This window comes from Hyperolius riggenbachi, chromosome 3 (genome assembly GCF_040937935.1).
Source record: "Hyperolius riggenbachi isolate aHypRig1 chromosome 3, aHypRig1.pri, whole genome shotgun sequence".
Taxonomy (NCBI): domain Eukaryota; kingdom Metazoa; phylum Chordata; class Amphibia; order Anura; family Hyperoliidae; genus Hyperolius; species Hyperolius riggenbachi.
The window spans coordinates 217,859,905-217,887,349 of NC_090648.1; the positions used below are offsets into that span (position 1 = coordinate 217,859,905).

The 27,445-nt window shown below is 44.5% G+C and overlaps 1 long non-coding RNA gene across 1 annotated transcript; it reads right to left on the reverse strand.

The window, feature by feature from the left end:
• Positions 1-322: 322 nt before the first annotated feature.
• On the reverse strand, positions 323-26,800 carry LOC137561308 (uncharacterized). The gene is made up of 3 exons (XR_011029965.1): positions 26,740-26,800; positions 17,017-17,120; positions 323-377 (listed from the first exon to the last, which is right to left on the reverse strand). It is a non-coding gene; the product is annotated as an uncharacterized lncRNA (long non-coding RNA).
• Positions 26,801-27,445: the final 645 nt, after the last annotated feature.

Genomic DNA, 27,445 nt, shown 5'->3' on the forward strand with positions numbered 1-27,445 from the left:
AAGAAAAAAAAAAACCCGGAACAGTCGGCCACCGGGCGACCGGGGCCCAAACACAGAAAAGGGGCCAAACCATATTTCCTATGCATTTTAAAGAGAATAAGAAAAAAAATCGGCCATTATAGTTTAAAAATAAAAAGTGTTACTGTAAATAAAACCCACACATTATATTTGCCTATTTGTCCTGGTTATTACAACATTTAAATTATGTCCCTAGTACAATGTTTGGTGGCAATATTTTATTTGCAAATGAAGGCGTTGGGGCACTGTAACCAGCTGTAGCAAGTTTATTCTGGCTACAGGGGAGAGCGGAAGTTTTACGTTTCCCTGTTACCTCTTCTGATCAGCTTGTTTTCTGCCTCCTCAGACTCTCCTGCATGCTGTAAAAAACACACAATGAAGGAGATTTGTGAGCTTGTCTGAAGTCAGGTCTATACTTTCACTTTGTTCCAAAGCTGTATTCCTTTCTCACAACAGTAAAAATGTGTGGAAAAATTGTGATTATTGGGGCATAAAATGAGAAGCTGATAGCAACTCCCTGTGCAGGTAATGGTTCAGTCACAAGGGAAATGCCTTTGTCAGCAATGTGGGGGGTGAAGGATGATTTTAAGCAGAGAGAGAGTTGTGTAAAGAAATAAAGTGCCCCTAGCACTAGTGGTAATGTGTACCCTAATATAGAGCATTAAAAAAAAAGTTGTGTTTATCCATAGTTGTCCTTTAAAGAGAATCTGTACTCTGAAATTCTTACAATAAAAAGCATACCATTCTATTCATTATGTGCTCCTGGTCCCCTCTGTGCTGTTTCTGCCATTCTCTGCTGCAAACCTGGCTTGTAATTGCCAGTTTTAGGCAGTGTTTACAAACAAACTAACCAGCTTCTAATAGGCTCAGCTAAGCAGAGTGTGTTAGTCACACAGAGCCTGCAGGGGGTGTGTACAGCTTCTAGCTAATCACAAGCAGCCCTGCACATTCCAGTCTGACTGCCTCAGCCTGACTGTGCCGACTATAGAGAGAAGATTAGATCATATAACAGAGATAACACAGCTACTGTGCAATTAGGAAAAGCTGCAGTAAGCCAGACCACATTAGAAAAGGCATAGGAACTTATAGCATAGAAGAAATAAAGATAAACAATTTGTTACAGAGTCTCTTTAAGGCTATTTGCCCCTTGCAAATTGTTGACTTTCTCTTTGGTAAGGGTAGTTGACTAGGAAGAACTCATTGCATTTATTGAGTCTTAAATTCTCTATAAAAGAGAAATTTGCATTACTTTTCTCCCATCATAGTCATTGTAAATTTTTAAATGTGGTAAAGTGAAAAACAACATTTCACAGCAGAACTGATTTTTCAAATTGCTGGTTTATCACCACTCTTCATCTCTGAGATGTACAGCAGAGACGTCATCTGAGCAAAGATTTATTTTATATTCTTGAGAGTCTTTCAGGTATCTTTCAATACATGGTTCAGACCCCGTGCCCCTTTTGTTTTTCGGACGTACTGAAAGTAAGTAAGAAATTATGTTTCTCTCAGACAACATCTTCCTTTTGTGAGTCCAGAACAGCTTAATAGTCATTAGTCACAATGTACTTTGATTCAGAGCAGAATCTTCTCAATCTGTTCCTCTGGATTACAGAAATGTTCTCACACAGCTGTGAATGGGTTTGCAGTATGCCTTAGGCAGGTATTGCTACAGCTCAGGATCAGAAATACAGAAAAAAAAACACTATGCTTTACACACACGACTTCATTTTATGTAAGTTGACTGGTTATTTCTATCCAAAGTGACTGTTATAAAGCAGCAAACAAAAATAAATCCAGGAACAGTTCTGCTAACAAAATCACCATATATTCGTGGAACAGGTCCATAGCATAGTATCAATTGCCAGTCAGCTGTAAGCATTTCAGTTGCAACTTTGGAGCATATGTACTTCAAAAATCCAGTGAAGAAAAAGCAGGTCATTGGGAGAAACATACCCATTTATGAGGACTGCCCACTGGATGTACATTTAAGAGGCAATACCTATCCATGTATCTCTGTGAATTGCAAAGGGAGAGGGGGGGGAGACCAATTACCAATGTGGTAGTGTAACGATCGGTGTAACACAGAGAGGGTCTGATTATTGGTGATCTGCAGTATCACCAAGAATACAGATATATACCCGATTATTGATGATCTGCAGTATCACCGATAATCAGATATATCACTAACCTCTGGACACCGGAGAGATATGAGTGTTTTGGTGCAACAGTAAATACTTTGAGAGCAATACCTGGAGAACAGGTATCAGAGCAGTAGGCTATACTGCATAAGAGAACAAGTGCCTTCCAGTAACCTGAGAATCTCCTGAAGGGAGGAGCCAGGCCAGGAGATGGAAGGACCAGAGCGTTAGTGACACCAATAGGAGAGTGTCACTAATGATCTGTGAACTATCTCTAAGGTAGGGAGATAGCTCTCGAGGTCGGGCAAGCCAGGTCGGCAACACACGTACAGATAAGTACAAAGACAGGAGACAGATTCAGAAAGCCTAAGACATGCAGAGTTTGGAAACAGAATATCAGATATAGCGAGGTACCAAATCAGTAATCAGAAGAGTGGTCAGGAAAGCAGAAGGTCATAACAGATAATAAACAATGCCTAGTCTTGGTGTGAGCTCCGTGATCATCAACACCCTGGAAGTAGTCTGAAGTATAACAGAATGATAATACTTTTTCCCTAGTCAGGGTTTGAGGTCCGTGATCATCAACACCCTGGAACTAGTCTGAAGTATAACAGAATGGTAATACAAGTCCCTAATCTGGGTGTGAGGTCCTTGATCATCAACACCCTGGAACTAGTCTGAAGTATAACAGAATGTTAATACAATTCCCTAATCTGGGTGTGAGGTCCTTGATCATCAACACCCTGGAACTAGTCTGAAGTATAACAGAATGGTAATACAATTCCCTAATCTGGGTGTGAGGTCCGTGATCATAAACACCCTGGAACTAGTCTGAATATAACAACTGGTAACACAGAATCTAACAAAAGGTCTGAGTGCTTCCACGTAGTGATCGCAACGGCAGACAACCAGTTAATGACCAGCACCCAGTATATATAGCACATCGCTCTCCAGCGCCTCCCCTAAGTGCTGGACCAATGGGAAATGGTTGAATCGTCAGCTGACCGGCTTGGTCAGCTGACTCCCTTCTGGCTGTCACAAAAGTTCTGCCTCTCAGCGCGTGCGCGCGTCCTTCTGAACCTGTGTGGACTATCAGTCCCAGCCACACCAGCCATGTGTTGTGTACAGAGCCGTGCAGAGGATTCTCAAGGGGGGGTGCTCAAATTTGAAAAAGGGGCCCTAATCGGTAAATCGTGCTAAATTGTGTATGTAATACCCCTTCTCCAGAAAGCACTAGGCAGTCTTAAACCCCCCCCCCCCACACACACACACACACACCACCACCACACATACACACACACACACACCTTTATAAAAGTATCAGGCAGACTTTGTGTCTTCTTCCAACCAACTTCTTTGGTGCCACCACCCTCAAATCAGCAGTCATAGGTGCGTACTATTAGAGTGGGCACAGTGGAGCCTGATGTAGGCATGGACTCACCTTTCATTACTGGGACCTCTGACCCTCTAGATCAGCACCCAAGCTTCTTTTCAGGCAAAGAAGCAGTGGTTGCCAATATGCAGTGGTTGCTAAGCATTAGTAGATGCAAAACTGCAGTAAGTGCCAAGATGCAGTGGGTGCACAGATGCAGTGGGTGGTAAGACGCAAAGGTCCAGTTTGTGCTAAGTTGCAGTGGGTGCCGATGAGCCAAAGTACAGTCCGTGTCAAGCTGCTGTGGGTACCAAGATCCAGTGTTTGGGTGTTTATTTGCAGTGGGTGCTATGCAGTAATTAGTGCTGAATGAGTAGCAGATGGTGATAAACAATAGTGGGTGCCATGTGAGTGCTAATTTGTACAGGGAGCCATGTGAGTGTTGGACATGAGTGAGTAGGGAGTGCCATGTGTGGTCTGGATGTGTGCCATGGGAGAGTACTGAGTCTCATATGGGTTTGGACCAAGGATGGGTACTGGGTGCTATATGGGTGCTGTCCATGGATGGGTACTAGGTGCATATAATGGCTTTGGAACTTTGTGCTGTGTGAGTACTATGCCATGTGGGTGTTGATTATGGGGGTTATAGGGTGTCATGTGGGTCTTAGGTGCAAATACTGAGTGCCAAGTGGGTACTGGGAGCGAGTACATGTTAACATATGGGTGATGGGTGCTGGCTAGTGGGGTATTTGTTGTCATGTGAGTGCTAAAGGCAGATGCTGGGTGCCATGTGGGTTCTGGGTGCTGGCACAGGGTGTCATGTGCATTCTGGCTGTATGGGTTGGTGTCAAGCATCATGTAGGTGTTGATTGCAGGTACTCAAGCCCTTGTGAGTTCTGGGTGCAAGTACTAGATGTCATATGTGAGTGTTTGGTGTTTGTGCTAGGCACCAAGTGGAGGCTTAGTGCAACTGGAAGTACTGCAGATGAAACATGTGGGTGTTGGGTGCAGGTACATTGGTGCGAATACTTGGTGCATTGCCTGCACTAGGTGCTAGCTATGGGTGGGCATTGTGTGTCATGTGGATTCTGAGTGCAGGTACTGGTTTATGTGAGTTCAGATAATGTGCAAGAACTGTGCCAAGTGGGTGTGAGTACTGGGAGCCAGCTATAGGGTGAATGATGCAAGTACTAAGTGCCATATGGAGGTTGGATATAAGTATTGGGTGCAGGGTGCTTGGTGCAAGTACTGGGTGCTTGCTATAGTGGGGGTTACTGGTTGAGTGTAATGTGGGTGCTGAATATTGGTGGGATTGCGGTGGGTGCAGGGAGTGGGAGGTCACTGTGGGTAGTGTTGGGCGAACAGTGTTCATCACTGTTCGGGTTCTGCAGAACATCACCCTGTTCGGGTGATGTTCGAGTTCGGCCGAACACCTGATGGTGTTCGGCCAAACTGTTCGGCCATATGGCCGAACTAAAAGCGCATGGCCGAACGTTACCCGAACGTTCGGCTAGCGCTGTGATTGGCCGAACGGGTCACGTGTAGTGTTGGGCGAACATCTAGATGTTCGGGTTCGGGCCGAACATGGCCGCGATGTTCGGGTGTTCGAGCCGAACTCCGAACATAATGGAAGTCAATGGGGACCCGAACTTTCGTGCTTTGTAAAGCCTCCTTATATGCTACATACCCCAAATTTACAGGGTATATGCACCTTGGGAGTGGGTACAAGAGGAAAAAAAATTAGCAAAAAGAGCTTATAGTTTTTGAGAAAATTGATTTTAAAGTTTCAAAGGGAAAACTGTCTTTTAAATGCGGGAAATGTCTGTTTTCTTTGCACAGGTAACATGCTTTTTGTCGGCATGCAGTCATAAATGTAATACATATAAGAGGTTCCAGGAAAAGGGACCGGTAACGCTAACCCAGCAGCAGCACATGTGATGGAACAGGAGGAGGGTGGCGCAGGAGGAGAAGGCCACGCTTTGAGACACAACAACCCAGGCCTTGCATGAGGACAAGAAGCGTGCGGATAGCAATTTGCATTTTGTCGCCATGCAGTCATAAATGTAATACAGATGAGAGGTTCAATAAACAGGGACCGGAAACGCTAACCCATCACAGATGTTCATTGTTCATGTTACTTGGTTGGGGTCCGGGAGTGTTGCGTAGTCGTTTCCAATCCAGGATTGATTCATTTTAATTTGAGTCAGACGGTCTGCATTTTCTGTGGAGAGGCGGATACGCCGATCTGTGACAATGCCTCCGGCAGCACTGAAACAGCGTTCCGACATAACGCTGGCTGCCAGGCAAGCCAGCACCTCTATTGCGTACATTGCCAGTTTGTGCCAGGTGTCTAGCTTCGATACCCAATAGTTGAAGGGTGCAGATGGATTGTTCAACACAGCTACGCCATCTGACATGTAGTCCTTGACCATCTTCTCCAGGCGATCGGTGTTGGAGGTGGATCTGCACGCTTGCTGTTCTGTGTGCTGCTGCATGGGTGTCAGAAAATTTTCCCACTCCAAGGACACTGCCGATACCATTCCCTTTTGGGCACTAGCTGCGGCTTGTGTTGTTTGCTGCCCTCCTGGTCGTCCTGGGTTTGCGGAAGTCAGTCTGTCGGCGTACAACTGGCTAGAGAAGGGGGAGGATGTCAATCTCCTCTCTAAAGTCTCCACAAGGGCCTGCTGGTATTCTTCCATTTTGACCTGTCTGGCTCTTTCTTCAAGCAGTTTTGGAACATTGTGTTTGTACCGTGGATCCAGAAGGGTATAAACCCAGTAATTGGTGTTGTCCAGAATGCGCACAATGCGTGGGTCGCGTTCAATGCAGTCCTAGGCCGAAGAGGTCATAACCTAGGGTCACAAAACCTGTTTATTTGGGCAATTTCAATGGTGGCGAGTCTGACGTACATAAATCGCAGCAATGGCCGTTAGCAACGTCTGAATCTCACGAAATGTCTCATGCAGGTAGAAGACATATTGTTAGACTTGGGCTCCAAAGATGGGTTCGCTACATCTCTGCAAACCAGAGTTACAGGGCTCCAAATTTGGTAAAATCTCCCATAGGCTTTCATTGGGCCTCCTATTTACAGTTCCAAAATCTCACATCTTTTCAAAGGGCAATTACTCAGCAGTGGCAAATTTTCTAGCATTGTAGGGACCCTTAGGGGGAACATGACTGGTGAGTTTCGGGCCCCTAGGCCGAAGAGGTCATTGCCTAGGGTCACAAAAACCTGTTTATTTGGGCTATTTCAATGGTAGTGATGGTGACGTACATAAATCTCAGCCATGGCCGTTAGCAACGTCTGAATTTCACGAAATGTCTCATGATCCCCCTAAGGGTCCCTACAATGCTAGAAAATTTGGTACTACTGAGCCATTGCCCTTTGAAAAGATGTGAGATTTTGGAAAGTGAAATAGGGAGGCAATGAAAGTCCATGGGGGATTTTACCAATTTTGGACCCCTGTAACTCTGGTTTGCAGAGATGTAGGGACCCCATCTTTGGAATCCAAGTCTAACAATATGTCTTCTACCTGCATGAGACATTTCGTGAAATTCAGACGTTGCTAACGGCCATAGCTGAGATTTATGTACGTCACCATCACTACCATTGAAATAGCCCAAATAAACAGGTTTTTGTGACCCTAGACTATGACCTCTTTGGCCTAGGGGCCCGAAACTCACCAGTCATGTTCCCCCTAAGGGTCCCTACAATGCTAGAAAATTTGGTACTGCTGAGCCATTGCCCTTTGAAAAGATGTGAGATTTTGGAAAGTGAAATAGGGAGGCAATGAAAGTCTATAGGGGATTTTACCAAATTTGGACCCCTGTAACTCTGGTTTGCAGAGATGTAGGGACCCCATCTTTGGAATCCAAGTCTAACAATATGTCTTCTACCTGCATGAGACATTTCGTGAAATTCAGACGTTGCTAACGGCCATAGCTGAGATTTATGTACGTCACCATCACTACCATTGAAATAGCCCAAATAAACAGGTTTTTGTGACCCTAGGCTATGACCTCTTTGGCCTAGGGGCCCGAAACTCACCAGTCATGTTCCCCCTAAGGGTCCCTACAATGCTAGAAAATTTGCCACTGCTGAGCAATTGCCCTTTGAAAAGATGTGAGATTTTGGAACTGTAAATAGGAGGCCCAATGAAAGCCTATGGGGGATTTTACCAATTTTGGACCCCTGTAACTCTGGTTTGCAGAGATGTAGGGACCCCATCTTTGGAATCCAAGTCTAACAATATGTCTTCTACCTGCATGAGACATTTCGTGAAATTCAGACGTTGCTAACGGCCATGGCTGAGATTTATGTACGTCACTATCACTACCATTGAAATAGCCCAAATAAACAGGTTTTTGTGACCCTAGGCTATGACCTCTTCGGCCTAGGGGCCCGAAACTCACCAGTCATGTTCCCCCTAAGGGTCCCTACAATGCTAGAAAATTTGCCACTGCTGAGCAATTGCCCTTTGAAAAGATGTGAGATTTTGGAAAGTGAAATAGGGAGGCAATGAAAGCCTATGGGGGATTTTACTAATTTTGGACCCCTGTAACTCTGGTTTGCAGAGATGTAGGGACCCCATCTTTGGAATCCAAGTCTAACAATATGTCTTCTACCTGCATGAGACATTTCGTGAGATTCAGACGTTGCTAACGGCCATGGCTGAGATTTATGTACGTCACCATCACTACCATTGAAATAGCCCAAATAAACAGGTTTTTGTGACCCTAGGCTATGACCTCTTCGGCCTAGGGGCCCGAAACTCACCAGTCATGTTCCCCCTAAGGGTCCCTACAATGCTAGAAAATTTGCCACTGCTGAGTAATTGCCCTTTGAAAAGATGTGAGATTTTGGAACTGTAAATAGGAGGCCCAATGAAAGCCTATGGGGGATTTAACCAAATTTGGAGCCCTGTAACTCTGGTTTGCAGAGATGTAGGGAACCCATCTTTGGAGCCCAAGTCTAACAATATGTCTTCTACCTGCATGAGACATTTCGTGAGATTCAGACGTTGCTAACGGCCATTGCTGCGATTTATGTACGTCAGACTCGCCACCATTGAAATTGCCCAAATAAACAGGTTTTGTGACCCTAGGCTATGACCTCTTCGGCCTAGGACTGCATTGAACGCGACCCACGCATTGTGCGCATTCTGGACAACACCAATTACTGGGTTTATACCCTTCTGGATCCACGGTACAAACACAATGTTCCAAAACTGCTTGAAGAAAGAGCCAGACAGGTCAAAATGGAAGAATACCAGCAGGCCCTTGTGGAGACTTTAGAGAGGAGATTGACATCCTCCCCCTCCTCTAGCCAGTTGTACGCCGACAGACTGACTTCCGCAAACCCAGGACGACCAGGAGGGCAGCAAACAACACAAGCCGCAGCTAGTGCCCAAAAGGGAATGGTATCGGCAGTGTCCTTGGAGTGGGAAAATTTTCTGACACCCATGCAGCAGCACACAGAACAGCAAGCGTGCAGATCCACCTCCAACACCGATCGCCTGGAGAAGATGGTCAAGGACTACATGTCAGATGGCGTAGCTGTGTTGAACAATCCATCTGCACCCTTCAACTATTGGGTATCGAAGCTAGACACCTGGCACAAACTGGCAATGTACGCAATAGAGGTGCTGGCTTGCCCGGCAGCCAGCGTTATGTCGGAACGCTGTTTCAGTGCTGCCGGAGGCATCGTCACAGATCGGCGGCGTATCCGCCTCTCCACAGAAAATGCAGACCGTCTGACTCAAATTAAAATGAATCAATCCTGGATTGGAAACGACTACGCAACACTCCCGGACCCCAACCAAGTAACATGAACAATGAACATCTGTGATGGGTTAGCGTTTCCGGTCCCTGTTTATTGAACCTCTCATCTGTATTACATTTATGACTGCATGGCGGCAAAATGCAAATTGCTATCCGCACGCTTCTTGTCCTCATGCAAGGCCTGGGTTGTTGTGTCTCAAAGCGTGGCCTTCTCCTCCTGCGCCACCCTCCTCCTGTTCCATCACGTGTGCTGCTGCTGGGTTAGCGTTACCGGTCCCTTTTCCTGGAACCTCTTATATGTATTACATTTATGACTGCATGCCGACAAAAAGCATGTTACCTGTGCAAAGAAAACAGACATTTCCCGCATTTAAAAGACAGTTTTCCCTTTGAAACTTTAAAATCGATTTTCTCAAAAACTATAAGCTCTTTTTGCTAAAAAAAAATTTCCTCTTGTACCCACTCCAAAGGTGCACATACCCTGTAAATTTGGGGTACGTAGCATGTAAGGAGGCTTTACAAAGCACAAAAGTTCGGGTCCCCATTGACTTCCATTATGTTCGGAGTTCGGCTCGAACACCCGAACATCGCGGCCATGTTCGGCCTGTTCGGCCCGAACCCGAACATCTAGATGTTCGCCCAACACTAACTGTGGGTACTGCTATGAATGGCATAATTGCTGCTAGGGGAGGTAGAGGTCAGTGTGGTTGCTGGGGGAGGGGGAGGTCACTGTGGGTTCTGTGGAAGGAAGAGGTCAGTATGAGTGCTGGAGGAAGGGGAGGTCACTGTGGGTGCTGGGAGAGGTCATTGTAGTTATTGGAGGAGGGAGTAGTTGTGGATGCTGTGTGTTGGGAGAGATCAGTGTGGGCGCTGCTTTTGGGATGGGAGGTCCCTGTAAGTGCTGCAGCCAGGGGACAGGAGTGTAGCCTCTGGGGGAGGGAAAGATCACTGTGGGTGCTGGGGGAAGGATAGGTCAGTGTGGGTGCTGGCAGGGGCGTAACTAGAAATCACTGGGCCCCCCTGCGAATATTTGGATGGGGCCCCCCCCATAGGTGCCAAATAATCGTAATGGGGCAGCGTTTCACTGTAAATTAATTGTAAAGTGGGCAGCATTTTACTAGACAATCGTAATGTGGGCCAGAAAATCGTAATGTGGGCAGAGTTCACCAGAAAATCGTAATGTGGGCCTTTAGAAAATCGTAATGTGGGCAGAGTTCACCAGAAAATCGTAATGTGGGCAGAGTTCACCAGAAAATCGTAACGTGGACAGCATTCACCAGACAATCGTAATGTGGGACAGAAAATCGTAATGTGGGCAGAGTTCACCAGAAAATCGTAATGTCAGCAGCAGTCACCAGAAAATCGTAACGTGGACAGCATTCACCAGACAATCGTAATGTGGGACAGAAAATCGTAATGTGGGCAGAGTTCACCAGAAAATCGTAATGTGGGCAGCGTTCACCAGAAAATTGTAACATGGACAGCATTCACCAGACAATCGTAACGTGGGCAGTGTTCACCAGAAAATCGTTATGTGGGCCAGAAAATCGTAATGTGGGCAGCGTTCACCAGAAAATCGTAACGTGGACAGCATTCACCAGACAATCGTAACGTGGGCAGTGTTCACCAGAAAAATCGCAATGTGGGCAGCAGTCACCAGAAAATCGCCATGTGGGCAGCAGTCACCAGAAAATTGCAATGTGGGCATCAGTCACCAGAAAATCCTAATGTGGGCAGCAGTCACCAGAATATCGTAATGTGGGCAGCAGTCACCAGAAAATCCTAATGTGGGCAGCAGTCACCAGAATATCATAATGTGGGCAGCAGTCACCAGAAAATCCTTATGTGGGCAGCAGTCACCAGAAAATCCTAATGTGGGCAGCAGTCACCAGAAAATCCTTATGTGGGCAGCAGTCACCAGAAAATCCTTATGTGGGCAGCAGTCACCAGAAAATCGCAATGTGGGCAGCAGTCACCAGAAAATTACAATGTGGGCAGCAGTCACCAGAAAATCGCAATGTGGGCAGCAGTCACCAGAAAATCGCAATGTGGGCAGCAGTCACCTGAAAATCCTAATGTGGGCAGCACACACCAGAAAATCATAATGTGGGCAGCAGACACCAGAAAATCGCAATGTGGGCAGCAGACACCAGAAAATCATAATGTGGGCAGCAGACACCAGAAAATCATAATGTGGGCAGCAGACACCAGAAAATCATAATGTGGGCAGCAGACACCAGAAAATCGTAATGTGGGCAGCAGGCACCTGAAAATTGTAATGTGGGCAGCAGACACCAGAAAATCATAATATGGGCAGCGGACACCTGAAAATCGTAATGTGGGCAGCAGACACCAGAAAATCGCAATGTGGGCAGCAGTGACCAGAAAATCGCAATGAGGGCAGCAGTGACCAGAAAATCGTAATGTGGGCAGCAGACAGCTGAAAATCGTAATGTGGGCAGCAGACACCAGAAAATCGCAATGTGGGCAGCAGACACCAGAAAATCGCAATGTGGGCAGCAGTGACCAGAAAATCCTAATGTGGGCAGCAGTGACCAGAAAATCCTAATGTGGGCAGCAGTGACCAGAAAATCCTAATGTGGGCAGCAGACGCCTGAAAATCGTAATGTGGGCAGCAGACGCCTGAAAATCGTAATGTGGGCAGCAGACACCAGAAAATCATAATGTGTGCAGCAGACACTAGAAAAAAAAATGCACCTGTGAAAAAAAAACAATTCACTTACCTGACAGAAGTCTTGTCCTCTCCCGGCATCTGGCTCGCAGCTCCCCGAGTCCTCCTGCAGCACATCTCCCGCGCTGACAGGCAGAGTGCAGGGCTATGGCAAGATGGCTCCCGAAGCCCTGTACTAGAGACACAAATAGTCTCCAGTGTAGGGCTTCTTCGGCGGCCATCTTGCCGTAGCCCTGCTCTGCCTGCCGGAGACTATGCTGGCGCGGGGCTGCGGGGAATTAACTGGCGCAGCATCTATTAGACGCTGCGGCCAGTTGAGCACCTTGCTGGGGGGTCCAGAGCAGCGCTCCCCCACGCACAGTGAGCGGGCCCCAGAGCAGCCCCGGGCCCCCCTGCGGCTGAGGGGGTCGCATCCCCGGTAGGTACGCCGGTGGGTGCTGGGGTAGGCAGGATCACTGCTAGATTTGGGGAAGGAGAGGTGATTGTGGGTGGTAGGTGAAGGGAGAGGTCACTGTGGGAGGGAGAGGTCACTGTGGGTGCTGGGGAAGGAGATGTCACTGTCGGTGCTAGGTGGAGGGAGAGGTCACTGTGGGTGCTGGTGGAGGGAAAGGTCACTGTGGGTGGTAGGTGAAGGGAGAGGTCACTGTGGGAGGGAGAGGTCACTGTGGGTGCTGGGGGAGGGAGAGGTCACTGTGGGTGCTAGGTGGAGGGAGAGGTCACTGTGGGTGCTAGGGGAGGGAGAGGTCACTGTGGGTGCTAGGTGGAGGGAGAGGTCACTGTGGGTGCTAGGTGGAGGGAGAGGTCACTGTGGGTGGTGGGAGGAGGGAGAGGTCACTGTGGGTGCTAGGTGGAGGGAGAGGTCACTGTGGGTGCTGGGGAGGGAGAAGTCACTGAGGGTGCTAGGTGGATGGAGAGGTCCCTGTGGGTGAGGGAGAAGTCACTATGGGTGCTTGGGGAGGTAGAGGTCAGTATGGGTCCTAGGTGGAGGGTGAGGTCAGTATGCCACACTAGGATTCCTATCCAGGCCTCTTCACCTGAAAGTGTCCCAGGCGGAGCTTCCCGCGGGTGGGCGGGGCTTACCGCGGTAGGGGGCGGGGCTTATTTTGCGCGATCAGAGGGGCCTTTTTTGCTGTTTTTAAAAAGGGGGGGTGTCTGGGCACCCAGAGCACCCCCCGCACGTGCCTGGTTGTGTAACACCCGCCGCGCTGGACGCAGAACCAGCCGCACCGCTATCAGGGCATGTGGCGGTTTCTCCGCGTTTAGCCATAATGGTAGATGTAGGCCTATGCGTGCAAACCGCCGCGTTGGACGCGGAATCAGCCGCCTTGTTCTGAACACACGCGGCGGCTTTTCCGCGTTTTCTCACAGGTAGCCATGGGAATTGCCCTATTAGACAGTGCAAGCAGACAGAAATACACTAGAACCGGAACTAGATTTACTAGTTTCCACACATCACAGTGACGTGGATAGCTATTGCCTCTTGCCTATATTTCCAGTAGGCAGTCCTCTTTACAGCTCCCATCCCTGTGCATACAGGCTGTATGCACATGAGCCTATCGGCTGGCCATACGTCACCCACTAGGCAGGGCCATCCCCTCCAAGCTGATGCTTTATCTACCCTATCTGGCACTGGCCCTCGTAGCCTATTGGTCGGAACGCATTGGGCGAAGACAGTACTGTTTGACTTCATTTTCAAGGAAGTACACTGGTGTTCAAAGAGGTTTAGCACACACTGGGATGTTAGATAACTGAAGCTCTGAATTTTATGATGTACATTTAAACTTTTATGAAATAAATTTGAACACATTTGAGTAAGATGGTGTACTCGGGCGCATTAGTTATTTTAGTAATGCAACTTAAAAGATGAAACTAATACAGTATAATCTCGTTATAATAAACTCTGGTATAGTAAACATTCGGGTATAGTTAATCACCTATCCAGGTACCGGCCATTCTCCATTATAAGTCTAGGGGAGCAATGCCTGGTATAGTAAACCTGGATGTAATAAAACTTCTGTTATAGTTAACATGATTTTTGGCCCCCACGTCACGCTGACTCTGGATATAGTAAACAGTGGGCGGTGCATGCGTCATGTGTCAGTGTGAAACCCATGGTCTGCTGCTCTCTTTAGGCTGGCTTTGCAAGTCCCGCCCGCGTAGGTATCGAAGGCACAGGAAGAAAGTGGCTGCCTCTATTCCGTTTCACTTGTATCTGACTATCAAATAAAATAGTCACCAATAATTGTTTAGGGGACCAAAATGATCATTTGTGTACATATTTCATGAGGATTAATTGTTTTTGGGCACACATTCATTGTTTCTCACATTTAAGCTATTCTATGTAAGGGGTTGATTCATTAAGCTGCACTGCTAAAGCCGTGCAGAGTTGGTACTGTAGTCTGGCAGTGAACTCTGGGGTGAAAGTTTTGTAAAGGAGGCTTGTAGATACTATGCTAGCGCTCTTTTCCACTAGCAATCGCAAATCACGCCAGCAATTGTGATTTTTCATTAATTTTGTTAAGCAATTGCGATTTTTCATACGCAATGCATTTGCATTGCACAATTGCTCTCAAAATCGCTCCAGAAAGTGATTGTGCTTTGCCAAAAATCCAATCACGGCAGTGGAAAATACCTACCGCGACTCCTATATTAAAGTAGCAACCCTAGTGATTCAAAAATCGCTAGCGTTTTGCTATTCGCGATTGCAACCACCTGCAGTGGAAAAGGGCCCTTAATGTGATGACATGCATTAGGTACTTTCGATTTGCTCGTAGTAGGTATAAGCTAACAGCTCATGTTTGATGGGAAACATCATATCCCGGCAGTATGAAAAGGGGAATGGGATATGGTATAAAGAAATTGCTGGGCGATAAAATCACCAGTGCCCATTTAGTTTACATCCTGCCAGCGGTTAACTGTAATTGCATTGCCTGATTTTAGAACTCGCACTGGACACTGGTGAGTAAGGGAATAGCATACGCCCATAGTGTCAAAGTCACTGGATCCTGTGAATTGCTCCTCCTTCAGCCCCCCCTTCTGAGCCCTCCCCAGGCATTTTCCACAGTGGTCTGGATGCTATCCTTTTGCCGTCTTGCCGAGCATGCTCCTTGCAAGTATTTCCTCCCTTTTCATTCCCTGCGGTGGTGGTTGCTGCAGTACTAGTGTGAAAGCCAGCAGTTATATTAACTCTCTCTGTGCTGTTTGCTCTTTATAGACACATGTTTCCATGCTGTTCCCCTGCCAGTGTGCCTGTGCTTTGGTCTGCCTGTCAATTGTCCTGCCAGTCCAGTCTACAGTTAGTCCTGTCAGTTACCTGTAAGTCCAGTCAACTGTTAGTCCTCTGTTACCTGCCAGTCCAGTCCATAGGAAATCCTGTCAGTTACCTGCTATGTTCAGTCCACAATCTGCTCTCCCAGTTCTGTCCGCAGTATGAATTGCTCGAACAGGTTATTACAAATTTTTATTAACCAATCACATTGCAATCTGTGTACTAAACAAGAAACCTACCCTGGGATAGCGCATTAAAAACCATTCACGTTAACAGGCAGGCATATAACCTCACCTAAGACACTAAATTTGTCACCAAACACCACACCACCACTTTATGCACAGTTCCCCTTCACTTATTGTTCTTTTTCTTTTCTTAACTATACATTTTTATTAATTCATTTATTGAGAAATACATCAAATAACAGTGTGAAGCGCACAATATAGCACATCATGCAAGACAGTCTCGAGGACATGGGCAAGTGAAAAAGGATTAGTGATACCAGATCATGCAGAGTGACAATCAAAAACAAGTACAACAGTACCAAAACTACAACTATGAGTAAAACCTGACAAAAGCATGTACATGATATTCAGATCTGCCACCACAACCAAGACTTAGGAGGTTTGGCCTAATGGAAATCACATTATCCAATGAGACTTTATTTGACTAAAAATATTTAGCCTAGATTTTATACTCCAAATGGTAGATCCACCAGACCTTGTTTTATAAGGCCGAGACTGAAGGAAGAGGATCTTTCAAATCCAGTACCTGGCTATAAGGTGCCTATTGGCTGCATAGACTAAGATTATAAATTTGTCCTGAAATGTATCAAAGGATGGAGAAGACTTGCAGAATAATGCAATGCCTGGGTCCATCTGGACCTGAGAATCAATTCCCTACCTCTAGTTCTACCCCTAAGGACCCTTTTACACTTAATAAGTTGCTCTCTGTTTTAATTGAAAGAAAACTGATTTTCACATGAATGCCCATGTTTTCCTATGGCTCACTTCCCACTATACGCGTTTTAATGGAAGTCTTTTTCACAATGCACTGCTATGGAAAAAATGCGTTCCAACGTGCACTAACGCATACCAACGCATTAAGTGTAAAAGGGCCCTTAGGCTCTTTTCACACTTTGAACAGAATGGTGCGATGTGATTATTCCTCCATCGCACCACATCATTTCAGAAAAGCCGTACAACATTACCGGTACGGTGTGACCATACAGTGAGGCATACAGTACAATGAAAGTACGCCTTACTTCTAATGTAAACGCACATGCCATACTGTACTACTATCGTATCCCTTGTGTTATGCTGATGGAACCAACAACACTGCACCGCAATCAATGTGATAGCCCCAATGTGATAGCCCCATAGGTACAACACAATGCATCAGCTGAAGTGTAAATGGTGAATGGACCTTTAAACTGTGAGCTTATTTGGGCAGGGCTCTCCCCTTACATGTTGTTATTGTTGTGTAAAGTGGTTACATGCTTTCCACTTTCATGTGAGATGCATTGCTGACTTGTTCACGTCATTTATCTGTAACCCACTGCCTTGTTACTTATGTGTAACTTTGTATTACTACTCAATTGTACTCATGGGAGATGACAGCCCTGTATAGATCCGAAATAATAATAATAATAATAATCACCTGCCGGTCCAGTCCACAGTCTGTTATCATGGTCACTGCCAGTCCAGTCTGCAGTCTGTCATCCGGATCCCTGTCCACTGTAACTCACCTTGTTCCCTTCGGCCCAGTCAGCCTCATAGATCCTGTCTTGCTCTCTTCACACTGCAGGGTTTGCCCTCCTGTTCTTTCTGTCACTGGAGAGGGGTAGGTCCACTGTAAAAGGTTAGCCAATAATCATTTTAAAGTTTTGTGTGTCTAAGCTTCTTAATTTAAATAATCTCATTACTATGTCTGACTGTTTTCCAGAGTTTGAGATTGAATATAATTCAGGATTGCGAAATTCCTGTTGTTCAAAATCAGTTTTTTGTAACTCTGATATTTTGATGCCTATAGGAAAACAAATTTGTCGGTAAATATGTGATAACCTATTCAATATTTATAGAATTCTGTTTGTATATTTAATGTTTATTATACAGTCACTGTGATTGTGTGTTTGCTCTTTCCTTATCAAGAAAGCATTTGTGTAATATTTTAATAGAGATTTGCATATCGTACCAGCTGCTGGTTCAAGGAGTATTCTGCTACATCAACATTTGATAAAGAGGATGCCATCAAATTTAATTTGATCTTCATTTAAGTTCCTGCATACCATAAGCAATGAAAATCAGAGTTTTGCTTCCAGAGTAGGATTTTTTTTTACTTTTAGTATGATCAAGGAAGGAATATGACCTATTTTAGGTTTTTGTTGTCCATGTCACTAGGGGAGATTTCCTTACTGCCTGTCCAAAGAACAATTCCCCAGCACAAGGAAAATAAATATCTCTGATGGTGATGCAAACATCAAGAAATGCACTGTTTGTGTAGTACGCAGGGTTTGGTCTACCATATGGGCTACCTGGGCAATTGCCCCTGAGCCCAGAGCAGGCTGTCAGCCCCCCCCATGACACCCCCAACTTAACTGTCCCCCACAGAGTCTTCAGCAGAGTAGCAACTCACCTGTCCTAGAAGGCACGCTCCTCAATCCGTGGAACCGTGTTCCCTGTCTTCTTTCACCGCTGTCTCTTTCTACTCTGTGACCCGCGACATATTATTGCATATAATATGGGCCATGTCACACAGGAGAGGCACCCCTGTAAGGATGGAGACAGAGCTATGGACCAATGAAGGAGCGCACCTGCAAGGAGATAGGTGAGTTGCTACTCTGCCAGAAACTCTGCAACACAGTGATATTAGGGGGTAACCTGGGGCCCCAGCAGTTGGCTCGGTGCCTTAGGGTGGAATTGGGCAGCAACAATATTCCCTAATGTCACTTTCGGTAAGGGGGTAGTCTATTAGCCCCCTTCCCCCCAGGTTAAATTTGCCCAGCGGACTGGAGAGATCTTCCCCTGCTAGCTGGCCCAAAGTCTAGACATTGGTCATCCAATAACCACAGCACCAGCATTCCAAAGATTCAAGAGTATTTCAGATGTCTCCAATACATTATTAATGTTCACTTACAGGTCTGGTTTGCTTAGCATATGTTATGTTGAAGTGGTATGTCCTCTTTAATGCTGCATGTAAGTACAGAACACAGTTACTACAATTTGATTATGTTAAATGTCTTACCAGCATTAAAACATAAAGAATGGCTCTTTAACGCTTAGGTATATTTTCTGCATTGTAGTGTTGCTTTTCATGCTACTAAAATGGTTAAGTGACAATATGATTAATTAAAGCATAGCAATGTACGCTGTTATCTTTTTGTGCATCAGCAGTGATTCATTCTCTCCACAGGGTGATGGAAGAGGGAACCAATCTGAATCTGTAGATATGTCACAGTCAGCCCGGTCAAGGACAGCTTCCATAGGACAAAAAGTAACAGTCACTTTAACTTTGCCATAAGAGATCTGGATAAGGAAAGCTGGTACAGTCCTGGTTGTTTGCCTCAAGATACACCAAAAGGGCATTTTTCAGCCCCACTTTTAAACAAATGTAACCCTACTTGCAGTATCACCCAAGACCCAGACATGGGCCCATATGCTATTAACGTTTTCTCCTAAGTTATCTCCTAGAAAACATTTTCATACTGTCTTTAAAATACATTTTAGGAATTTTACAATTGAAACAGTACCAAAAAATGGTGAAAACGTACTATCAAAATTATTTTGATTATTGTCTTACTTTCTGGTGGTTTAAAAGGCATTTTAAAGTGGACCTGAACTCAGAACTCCTCTCTGCTGTAAAAGATACACAACAGCATAATAACCTTTACACTGTGTCGGGCATACCGCTTGCTGGCCCCAGGAGTCCCCCAGGCATAATTAATCAAATGTGTGTAAAACGTTTAGCTAGCACTAGGCTAGCTAGTACAAGTGTCCAGCTCCCCCTGATTGCTGCTGATCCCCCCCGATCCCCCCGTTAATACATTACCCAGCCTGCACCCAGCGATCGCGCAGCCTCCCTGCACAGCTTCGGTCTCCCTATGGGGAGGATCGGGTTTGCACATGACGTCGGCAACATCATGACGTCATGTGCGATCCTCCCCATAGTGAAGACCGGAGCTGTGCGGGGAGGCTGCGCCGATCGCTGGATCCAGGCAGAGTAATGTATAAATGGGGGAGTGGCGGGGATCGGGGGGTGCCGGACACTTGTACTAGCTAGCCTAGTGCTAGCTAAATGTTTTACACCCATTTGATCGCATTAACTAACTTGGGGACACAAACTGGCAAAACCTCCTGAGCGGCGTAAAGCTCAGGAGGTTAAACAAAAAACATTTCTTTGTTACAGCTGATACAAATCCTAAAATAAATCTGCACAGTTTCTACTTCCTGATTTATGGAAGCAGACATATTGTTTACAGCCTGTACTTTCAAATGAGCGTATCTGCTTATCTGCCATAGGCAGTCATGTGACACAAGGGTTAGATCAAATTACAACTAGTGATTAGACAAAAATTAGGGTGAATTACACAGGCTAAACTCTTTAGGCTACTTGCACACCAAGACTTGCGTTAGGTGCTACATTAAGGTCGCATAACGTGCACCTAACGCAAGGCCTGGTGCTCTTCGATGTGGACGTCGGAGTGAGCCGCGTTGTGCAGCTCACTCTGGCGTCCGTGATGCCATTGATGCATACTCTTGGACGCATGCGGCATCACGTGGTCCCGCCGGCCAATCGCCGCACAGAGCAGCCGCACCAGGAAGTAAACACTGCACGTCACTGAGTGCAGTGAATATTAATTAGCCATGTGCCTGGCCGCTCTCCGCTACTCCCCAACCTGACTGAGCATGTGCAAACAGTCTAACGCGGCTTAAGCCGCTGTAACGCCGTAGCATGCTGCACTTTCGGGAGAACGTGCAGCGTTACATGTAACGCAATGTGGGCAGTGTGAACAGCCCACTTGTGTTACATTGCTGTGCGTTGGGGGAGTGTTACAGGCTGCATTAACGTGCGCCTGTAACGTCCCTGTGTGTAAGCAGCCTTAAAGTGGATCCGAGGTGAACTCATTGCATAATTGTGTTCCTTTCCTACAGGATCTTCTCAAAAAATTAGCATACTGTGATAAAGTTTATTATTTTCTGTAATGTACTGATAAACATTAGACTTTCATATATTTTAGATTTAAATACACACAACTGAAGTAGTTCAAGCCTTTTATTGTTTTAATATTGATGATTTTGGCATACAGCTCATGAAAACCGAAATTTCCTATCTCAAAAAATTAGCATATTTCATCCGACCAATAAAAGAAAAGTGTTTTTAAAACAAAAAAAGTCAACCTTCAAATAATTATGTTCAGTTATGCACTCAATACTTGGTCGGGAATCCTTTTGCAGAAATGACTGCTTCAATGCGGCGTGGCATGGAGGCAATCCGCCTGTGGCACTGCTCAGGTGTTATGGAGGTCCAGGATGCTTCCATAGCGGCCTTAAGCTCATCCAGAGTGTTGGGTCTTGTGTCTCTCAACTTTCTCTTCACAATATCCCACAGATTCTCTATGGGGTTCAGGTCAGTAGAGTTGGCAGGCCAATTGAGCACAGTAATACCATGGTTAGTAAACCATTTACCAGTGGTTTTGGCACTGTGTGCAGGTGCCAGGTCGTGCTGAAAAATGAAATCTTAATCTCCATAAAGCTTTTCAGCAGATGGAAGCATGAACCCACTTTTGAACCAGAAACAGCTGCAGAAGCGCCGGATGTGGGCTACAGAGAAGCAGCACAGGACTGTTGCTCTGTGGTCCAAAGTACTTTTTTCGGATGAAAGCAACTTTTACATGTCATTCGGAAATCAAGGTGCCATAGTCTGGAGGAAGACTGGCGAGAGGGAAATGCCAAAATGCCTGAAGTCCAGTGTCAAGTACCCACAGTCAGTGATGGTCTGGGGTGCCATGTCAGATGCTGGTGTTGTCCACTGTGTTTTATCAAGGGCAGGGTCAATGCAGCTAGCTATCAGGAGATTTTGGAGCACTTCATGCTTCCATCTGCTGAAAAGCTTTATGGAGATGAAGATTTCATTTTTCAGCACGACCTGGCACCTGCTCACAGTGCCAAAACCGCTGGTAAATGGTTTACTGACCATGGTATTACTGTGCTCAATTGGCCTGCTAACTCTCCTCACCTGAACCCCATAGAGAATCTGTGGGATATTGTGAAGAAAAAGTTGAGAGACGCAAGACCCAACACTCTGGATGAGCTTAAGGCCGCTATCGAAGCATCCTGGGCCTCCATAACACCTGAGCAGTGCCACAGGCTGATTGCCTCCATGCCATGCCACATTGAAGCAGTCATTTCTGCAAAAGGATTCCTGACCAAGTATTGAGTGCATAACTGAACATAATTATTTGAAGGTTGACTTTTTTTGTTTTAAAAACACTTTTCTTGTATTGGTCGGATGAAATATGCTAATTTTTTGAGATAGGAAATCTGGGTTTTCATGAGCTGTATGCCAAAATCATCAATATTAAAACAATAAAAGGCTTGAACTACTTCAGTTGTGTGTATTTGAATCTAAAATATATGAAAGTCTAATGTTTATCAGTACATTACAGAAAATAATAAACTTTATTACAGTATGCTAATTTTTTGAGAAGATCCTGTATTGTTTATAGGGCATTCCTCAAGCCAAATACTTTTTTGTTTTTGTTTTAATACTCTAATTCCCTATAAACTAAATAAACCACACCCACAGGTTTTCAGAGAGCCTTGGCAGTAGCAAGAGCTCATGGGAGCTCAGTCTGGGCAGGAGGAGGAGGTGTTACTAGCCATTGATTTCAGAGGCAGAGGGGAGGAGGGAGGAGGGGGTATTAGGTTTTTTTCACAGGCTTAGTGATCAAGATACAGATAAGCCTGCCTCTGTGTAATGTTTACAAACAACATGGCTGCTGTCATTGTATCACAGGAAGAAATAATAATTTTCTATTAAAGCTGTTTGCAGCTATATTTGCTGTGTAAACTATCTAAACTTTAGATAAGATATATAGACAAGTTACTTGTTATAGTTAGTTTTTCATCTCGGATCCGCTTTAAATACATACAGGGTGCATTTCTGTTATGTTTTCCTTGTGTCCTGTGCAAGAGTTCAGGTCCACTTTAATGACAAGGTGTGAAAATATCACCTAAAAAACCTCAGGAGAAAAAGTGTTTTGCGTACGGGCCCTGGTGTTATTAATACTGCACTACGGAGGCCAGCTTCACATCAGAAATTGGCATTTTTGTTGCAGCTCGATTACGCAATTGCACCGCAACGTCAAAAACAGCCTTTGGAGATTACTCACTTCTGGCAGCAAGCCAAACAAGAAGTGAGGCTCTCTAGCGCTCACTTCCTGTGGCGGAAATAGGAAGTGCACGGAAGTATATTGTCAAAATACGCTTCCGTGCATGCGCGATGCGAATGAGAACGGCAAACAGTTTTAAATATCTGCGGCGCCATAGATTTACATAACTTCCGGTTGCTCCAGGTCATCGCTGAAAACGCGTTGTTGTCGTTGCGTAAATTCAACACTTCAGGCGCATCCCACCGTGGTAGGTATGCAAGGCCCCATAGGTTTTCCTTGCTATAGCTTTACGTGTAGTAAAAAGGGTAACTCAATGCAATGAAAACGTGTCAGTGTGAAAGGGGCCTGAAGTGTACTGTATACCTGCTTTTGTTAAAAAATTGATGTGACTTAATGGGATTGATTCACAGCGCAGCATTATGTTGTAATGTTATTTTACGTTATTTATTTTATTTTATGTGAGTAAATATTATTGCACATAAAGTCTGACTGTATGTTTGTTAACTATATGAGGTATAAAATAACATGCGAGTGAAGAAATAATGGGTGAAATGTTTGTTTGCTTGTGCATTATCTGCTTGCTTGCCTGTTATTTGATGTGTTATATACAGTAGAGTCTCCGTCATCCGGCACAGATGGGGATTGGCTGATTCCGGATAAGTGTGCTTTCTGGTTGCTTGAGACTCAATGTTAAAAATAGGCCCAGCTAACAAAGTACTATACCCCACTCTATATACATAACATAAACTCTGTATTAAATAGTAAAATACAGAAATGGTAACCTTGGGGGAGCCATGGAACCCAGCATTTAAGCACAGCAGAGCCCACAAACAGCCTAGTAAGTTGGCCTTCACTACTGTGAGTACTGCCGGTGATTTGTGCTGGTTGGTTGAGATTTATTTATAACGTAAGTCCATTTATTACAGCATAATACTGGTTTATGAATCAGTCCCAATGTATGGTAGACGAGGTTCACAGTAGTGCGTTGCATTGCGGCTTAATGGCTATTTTGTAACGTGGCTTGCCGCACTGCAATGCACCACCTATGCAACGTTCACAGTGCGGGGGGGTGGTGTTGCAATATAACGGCGAGTTATCGCAAAACGCACATGTAAAAGTGACAGGGAACTTGTTTGTTGCGTTCCTGCTGCTACAGGCAATGCAATGCAACTCCTATTGTGAGCAATGTATTATTAAATATTAACATTTTTTATTTAAAAATACATCTAAAATGACCTTTCATGAAAGTTCAGTATGCAGGTATACAGAGCATGATGCCACAGTTACTGAACTCCAGCCAGTGTCTGGACTCAATATTGTGCCATGTGCTTTGGCATGCAACTTCTTTTCCATCCTAGAAAAGGACTAGCAAGAATGTCTTGTCCAAGCATGGGCCACCCCCAGGGTGCAGAACAATAGTTTTCACAAGAGCATCCCTCAAGAAATAGTGGGCCGGTATCCCTCGTAGCCCCAGGGTGCTTTTGCTGCAGGTCACAACTACCATACTTACAGCACTGGTAGAAGCTGGAAAAGAAAGGCTACAATCAGGAAGAAAAGAGAACGTAACAGAGGGCAATGAAGCTGGCAATTGTTGGTTAGCAGAAATCAGTGGAAAGTTAGTTACTAGCTGAGTTTAAAGGTGGCCACACACCATACAATTTTTTAAATATCTGTTCAATTTAAGAATTGCAATCAATTTTTCTGACTGATTGTAACATTTAAAAAAATATGACCGATGTACCACACACGTGTTAAATTTTTCCCCAATTATGATAAAAATGATTGGAAACTCAGAAAAAATTGCTTCGGTGTGTATATTAATGCATTGACAATTTAACACACACCATACAATCTTTAGAGAAATTGAAGAAAAATATCTGGCATTCCGGATAGATAAAAATCGAAAAAAAAAAACGGGAAATCCGATTGGATTTTTCAGTCGAATGAAAAAAAGCTTTCGATTTTTTCGGGAGATCCGATCATTTTTATCGAATTGCTGTAAAATCGGATCATTTTATTGTATCGTGTGTGGCTACCTTAAGTGAGACATACTGTAGGTAATCAGGTCCAGGCAAGGGTCAGTTCAGGCTGCAAACAAACGACAGTGCTCCAGAGCATGGGCACATGTCGTGTGGAATGACGCTTGCATGTGCAGTTTTTGATTGACATCATGTTTTGGAATATTGGTGTGTGTGAACAATGCCCTTAAAACTACCTGATGTTTCTTTGTGCTGGGAAATGTTGTTTGAGTATTGTCACCCGTTAGTGCGTGCCGACTTTTATTTAGCATGTGTATGGACTACAACTAAGCAAATACAGGAATAAATAAGATGAGGAAACAACGGTACAATATTACCCGAGTGTAGACTACTTCGTTACTATACTGATTGAGACAAACAGTACAATTAAAGGTGACCAGTAACGTTCCAATTTCTAGCGAAAAAATTATTTGAGTAATCAGATAATTCTGATCAGATGTGATCGGATTGGTTGTAAATAATCTCCATTGATCCGATTACAAATGATAATAAAAACTCATCCGATTGGATTTTCAGGGTAGCCAAAATTTGGATTTTCTTGTCGGTTGTGATAGGTAGGAAGCAAAGATTGGTTCGTTGATGGATCGTTAGTGGCCACCTTTAGACCTTTTCCAATCTGCAGAAATTTTGTAACAATTTTGTGGTGCCTTGCAGCATCCTACTACATTTCTTTTTCTATGGTCTTGCAGAAAAAAAGAGAATGTGATTGGAGTCTTCAGAACAAAAACGGTATTGTTCTCTTATACGTTTCAAAAGATAAATCACCTAATGTTTTGTAGTTTTAGGTAATATTTTCAATGCTTAGCAGCATTCTGTTATTGTATACATGCCAGATTTCCGTTCGTCAGGAAACCCTGCAGCTTACAAATAATTCATAGTATATATTAACTTGCCAAATTAATTCACCAATGAAGAATAATGAAGACATCAGTCAGTGTGTTTACATTAGTTAAAAATAAAAGAACATATTAAATCCTCTGCCATTATTTAGAGCACCTGCAGGAGATATAAAATGCACCTGTCAGAAGAGCTGTCAAGTCACAATTCATATTCATAAACTCATTACCCACATTGGGAATTTTAAAAAGAGGATCTCAATTTCAAGTTCAACAGAGACATAAGAATATGCTAAACTTTGCTTTTACACATGCAAATGTATCTTGTGTTTTACAGTCCCGCAAAATAAGTATTTAGCCACTTTCATGCTTTCTCCTTTTGGGAGATTTTGTGGTGTTCTCTTGGATCAGAGCTTATTATCAGTTCTAGCAGTGTATATAAATGGAGCCTAGGAAAAGGCTAAATGTATTATACTGCAGTTTCCTCAGTGTGGAAGGTATATGTGTGACAATGTAGTTATTCCAGACACAGTCATTAAAGAGGAACTTTGACGAAAAATAGTAGTAGGGGGGAAAAAATAAGTCAATACATTGCAAAGTGAGACGTTAAAAGATAGAAGATCAAGAAATGATTAATATTTGACATGTAATTCATTCAAGTTGTTTGATACACAATGTGCCTGCATGTAATCATCTTTACTTCTGACAGACAAGAAAAAAACTAGACAGCACCAGCTGCCATTATCTATTACCACACCCACTATCAATGTGATAGGCTAGTTTTTCTTTTATAGGTGATAGGATAGGGTTTTTTTCTTTATAGGTATACATATGCAATATATATGTTACAGGCAAAGTACAAAATTCAGGCATTCTATAGAATGCCTGACCATTTTAGGCAAAGTACGAAATGTCTGTTTTTGTTATGTACTTTGCCTAGGCATTCTATAGAATGCCTGAATTTCTTACTTTGCCTGTAACATCTATACAGTGAATGTACAACCGACCGTCTGTAGATGTGAGTGGTCTCTCTCCTCTCCTGTTATGTCTGCAGCTCTCTTTCTCTTCCTTACTTTAGTTTTTTTCAGTAGTGCTGTCTTGTCAGTGCCTCTACTTTACTTTGTCAGTCTCATCAATCAATGGCTGGTCTCTTCTTCAGTCCCTCTGTCTCTATTTTCTCACACACAAAAAAAAATCATGCTTACTTCTTGCTGCCAAGTAGAGCATTGTATCATGACTCTAAACATATTTAGCTGCATCATGGGCTTTTCAGGCTCCTCCCCCTCACTAGCCTTGAACTGCCAAAACCCAACTGCCATCCCCCCCCCCCCCCCCCCCCCGCACCTAAAGGCTCCTTCTTCACAGCAGCACTTTCCACAAACAGTGAAATATCAGCATGAATGCATGCACCCATCATCATCATCATCACTAGCCTCACTGACAGCATAGGTATGCAGCTGTTACAGTCAAATTGTGGGGGGAAAAAGCAGGCATTCTATAGAGAGCCGGGTATTCTAAACTTTGCCTGAACGACTTCACGCATTCTATAGAATGCGCCTGATTTCGTACTTTCCTGTAACATATATACTGTACATATGCACAGAAGGGACAGTTAAAAACAGCCGTTATTTTCCACAATGCAACAAGGTTCACAGAAAGTAAACGGTCATGACCGGACCATGGTCATGACATCACACTGAGGGAGGGGTTTCATCACAATATCAACCATACAGATGTCCTTGATGATCTATTAGTAAAGATAACAATTTCTTGTGGGAAAGGGAGTATCAGCTATCAATTGGGGTGAAGTTCAATCCTGGGCTAAAGGTCCTCTTTAAATGGCCGTGTTACTATTAGCTGCATTGATTGCAACAATATGTTGCTTTTAGCAAGAGGTGTAACCAGAAATCA